This window comes from Dermacentor albipictus, chromosome 3 (genome assembly GCF_038994185.2).
Source record: "Dermacentor albipictus isolate Rhodes 1998 colony chromosome 3, USDA_Dalb.pri_finalv2, whole genome shotgun sequence".
NCBI lineage: Eukaryota > Metazoa > Arthropoda > Arachnida > Ixodida > Ixodidae > Dermacentor > Dermacentor albipictus.
The window spans coordinates 59,515,499-59,520,169 of record NC_091823.1 but is presented as its reverse complement, the minus strand read 5'-3'; the positions used below and the strand labels follow the sequence as shown (position 1 = coordinate 59,520,169).

The window sequence follows — 4,671 nt, the reverse complement described above, 5'->3', positions numbered from 1 at the left end:
GCTGTTTGCCATCAATGCATATGATCACAATGTCAAGGACTTCACAAGTACCCGCTGTATAGTAGCCGTGGCTTGCAAGGTGTTCGACATAGTGTATACGACCTAAATTTGTAATAAGGTGAGCAGAAAGAACATGGCTGCACTACTAGTCGCAAAGAACTATAACACAAAGTACAGTTTGTAAAAAAACTTTCTTGTGCAGTTTTTACCGTAAAAAGAAACTTAGTCTCACCATTCAGAAATGAAGTGATGGAAGATACATGGAACAAGGAGCACATATTGTTCCAGAGTTATTTTGAGGAGATGTTTACCGTAAAGTTATATATTATGCGCATTACACTAAATCAATTGTACAAACAATTCATTGATACACTTCGCTGTGTGTTCACAGACGTTTCAGTGCATTTATTGAAGTACCATTCATATCAAAGTTGTCTGTTCTTCATTACAAAGGATTGCTATCTCTTGCATCTCTGTTAAAGTGCATATAATTCGCATTCACACGGACACATTTATGCACACACTCAAACGCTGATTTGAGACACATTACCAAATAGCAGCTGCATCTGTAGTAGGGTACAAGTTTAGAAAAAAGGGGCATTTACTCCTCCAAGGCGAATGCACACGAGCCTCCACCAGTCGTCGAGCACTCTAGACTGACGTCACGAGCCGCACGAATTACGTGTTTTAGAAGCACGTTCTTTGGAGCGGAAATATTTTAATAGCGCAGGCATTCGGCTGTCGCGCTTCGGTCACCTGGGTGGGGCCTCCTTTTTTTTATAAAGTTGCACCCGACTATAGTGTTCTCTACATATTCCTCTTAAAAGAGAGATTGCCTTGGGCTAAAGAAACCTTTGGTGTAAAGGATCCCAAAGGTTTGGGAGCACTTTGACCTCATTCAACTCCAGTTTGTTCAGGTTAGAATACACTATTCATTATTGTGCAATGTGTAGCTTTGTTACAATGAGCATCGTTATGTTTCTTCATCGTATGATTTGCTAGGTGTAGGATATTTGTTTTTCACACACTCTGTTTAAAATTGCCTAATGAAGGCACTTCTAATGTCCCCATAATGGATTCGCTAAAGCTTGAGAGGTTACACTGCACCTTCCTGGTCTTCAACAGCTTTTTGCCGGTGTGCGGACTTGTGTTGTTGTAGATGAGAATCTGTGACACCAATGCTTTGCAGTAGGCGGTCTCGTGAACCTTTCAGTGGTCATTGTTGCACCAACTGTCTAAACTTGTACAGCAAGGAACACAAAACAGTAGAAGCACATATTGAAAGTTTTCTGGTTCCACCGTCTTCATGGTTGTGGTTCGTGGCATTTTTCACCAGCAATTCCCTCTTTGGAAGTCCATTCACTACTGATAATCCGGAAGCAAGTTCGTCTGTGCTTTCTGTCCATGCTAGTCATCCACTTCCGATGTCTGCAAAGGTCAGAAGGAAAAGTTTAACATTTTGAAGTTGAAAAGGTTAATTTAGCAAACCATAGCACTACCAACACAGTTTAATATTTTACTTTGCTGCTGCTTTACGCTTGGTCAGAAAAAAAGTAAATTGGCATAGCTCAAATTGGCATTGCAATAATTCTAAAACGATTGTGTTGATGGGCACCGTACACGTAAATAGCCCTGTGTTGCCGAACTCATAAGTTGAGAAATGCTCATCTCACTCAAACCGAGAGTCATTTGCGAGTATGATTCTAACTTGGCCACCGTGAGTTTATGCGTGTTTAAGTCTGAGTGACCCTGGGCAGGCGCTAGGAGGTTCAAGGCTAAGTGAGTTGTGTGCAGTGTTGCCGTTACAGCGATTTTGTTACTAGATTTAGCGACTTTCTTGTTTTAATGTCAACTTTTGCTGTTTCGTGACTGACAACCTTTTTTAGGAACATAACTAAGGTGACGAGATGTCTTGATTTAAATTGGACATGTCCTGCGGCTTTACTGCCCTAGTCCTGCTGTCCCACGGTTTACATGTGGGGTGGTGTTTTCTCCCGCTTTAACTTTTCTGAATCCAGAATTGTACAGAAATGGCTGCCCTATGCCTAATCGGCTATTCACTTTCTCAGTTGTCGTGGCACCACCTTCAAAGAGATGTGAGGGGCACGTGGCAAAGCAGACAACTGATGATGATGATGGAGTGGGTAGTAAATGGTCACCTAGCCTACTTTAGCTAATCACATACTCTATATATATTTATCAGTTTAAAATTTTTTTCAGTCTCCTTAATGTGCAATCTTTTCCTTAAGGCCTATCTTGTACCTTGTACAGTTGCTTGTGCTTGTAATGGATCCAGTCCTATCAATTTACACCTTTCTTTTTTCCAGCAATGCTGTAAATGTCTCTTGCTTAATTACCTCAACTGTTAAGGCTTCTATGCGCTTTAAATGTCGGCATTTCTTGGTGGTGGAGATTTCCTACGGCTGTCGCTAGGTGAATTCCTTCACATTTCATTAGGATGTGCCAAGTTGGTCTACGGATTTTCTCCTCAGCATGCACATTCCTTATCCTATTGCGAATATTTCCTCCGGTATGTTCTTGTTCCTTGGAAATCAGCTCAGGCGTCAAACAGTAAAGCACTGCCCTTTGTGTTATCTCACAGATTTTACTTTTTAATCTCTTTCTTGCCATTCTTGTAAATCGCCATAGTCCTTTTTGTTTTCATCTTTTGCATTTAATTAACTGCCTCTGTTTCTCATTGTGGTCATGTGGTTGTATATTGACTCGTGTACTTATCTTTTTTTCGGGTGACCACTTTTCACCCTCTAACAAATTTATCGCTCATCGCGGGACGCACCCGTATGTACTGGAAGTTTCTACAATGTCATCGATTGTTCTAGGTGCTGTCTGTTGTCACCGAAGCTTGCGTACTCTGATTGCATGTGCGACGCGAATTGTGTAGAACTTTCTGGAAGACACCCGGGCACCAGCGATTACTCTGGAACCTTCGATGACTCACGTATAAAAGCCGACGCGCTTGACCAGCAGATCTGATTTCGATGATCACCGACTGTGTTCGCCGCTATCATTGTGCTTCAAGTCTAGCCTGTTTTTTGTAGGCACATGTTCACCCAATAAAAGTTTCATTTTGTACAGTATTGCCACTTTCTTTGCCGTTACTACTACGTGACAATATTTACATATTCAGTTACCTTTTACTTGGTTGCTATCTATCTTGACCTCTTCCTCCAGTCTGTATCTACGCTTTTGAGTTAGATATTTGTGCACTTTAGCCACGCATTAATTTTCATCCATGTTCCTGAGTCTTTCTTCAAAGATAATTTTCTCTGCACTTCTCTGACATCAAAAGAGGCCCAACCCATGTCTCCCTTCGATGCTTCATTTGTGCATTTATTGTGGGCCGCCAAGTCCAATCAGCCTCGCGGTCTTTGGGTAACTTCCAACCCTGACACGACGTCTGACTTTAAGCACAGAATGGCATTCGGGAATGTTAGCGCTGGCACCATTACTCCTTTCTAGATTCCTTGCACTACCACATTTATTATAGCCCAAAAGTGTGCCATGTTTCATTATTGCTGCATTCTGCTTTCCCTTCACTCTTAGATTATGTTGCTGGATGCCAAAAGTTAGGCAGTGGTACCTGTGATGCGATGTTACAAACGTTCGGAAAGTGAATCCTTTGTGTGTTTGGTAATAACCGAGGAGCCCCAAGCGGTCATGCATTTAAGGACGGTACAATGTAATATTATAATGGCTTGAAAAGCAAATCGGTTGCATGTTCTCGTATGATTGATCAGAATCGCGTTTGGTCAGCAAAGGCTCCAGCCTGCAAATTTTCTGCATCCATCAATAATGAACTTCTCAATGGAACTTCTCAATGGAAGCTAATGAAACGTAGCCCAGCCAAAATGCATATAACACGTCGTCTTCATGTCGTCTTGCCGGTCTTACATTTATGGGGTGTTGGAAGCACATGTAATAATAATAAATGCCTTGCATTCCTTTCAAATGTAGGTGTACGGCTGTTTTTGTGGCATAGTTCATATGATGCTCTGATAACAACCTCATAAGAGCTTCTGTCAAGTAAGTCTGAGGGTGCATGTCTTAGGAAGTTCATGCTTAGTGTGATTCCACAAGTTCACGTGGGCCCGTGATTCCATCAGTTACAATGAGCCGAAGCCCATGATTTCATTAGTTTGAGTGAGTTGGTCAGTCTGTGGACGCGAGTGAGCGATATATAGTGGGTATTATTTAGTGCACTTGGCTGAACCTCATTTCGGTTAACGTGAATTGTAATGACTTTGGTGGGACCCGTTCTTTGCGAGCGAGTATGGCTGGACTACCTAGGTCAGACTTTATGTAGTGTGAGTGAGTTAGCTGATTCTGATATTGGTATGTTCATTCTGATCCATCAATAAGCGAAAAGTATATATTTTGAGTACGCGTGATTTCTGTTTGCTTTACGGACCAATGTAAATCAATATGTGCTCTTTCAAGGAATATATTCCTTGGCTTTTATGCCCCGTAGATTGTAGTATCATTCATGTCTCATAAAAGGTGGAAAAAGTAATATTTTTCTGCCTTGAGGATAGTTCGGATTTAGGTGTGGTTTTGTCTTGAATGCAAAAGAGGCTAGAAAATGATAAATACTCGTATAGAGTGGGACGACAACGCATTATTGGGTTGCCGCCTTCGTGTTAGGGACACTGG

At 41.7% G+C, this 4,671-nt stretch overlaps 1 protein-coding gene across 1 annotated transcript in view; it reads right to left on the bottom strand.

Moving 5' to 3' along the window:
- Positions 1–15: 15 nt before the first annotated feature.
- LOC135898815 (dentin sialophosphoprotein-like) overlaps positions 16–4,671 on the bottom strand; it is a 34,665-nt gene continuing 30,009 nt past the window's right edge. Inside the window, exon 9 of the mRNA XM_070536445.1 lies at positions 16–1,428. The gene's annotated coding sequence lies outside the window, so the exon portion shown is untranslated. The remainder of the gene's footprint in view (positions 1,429–4,671) is intronic.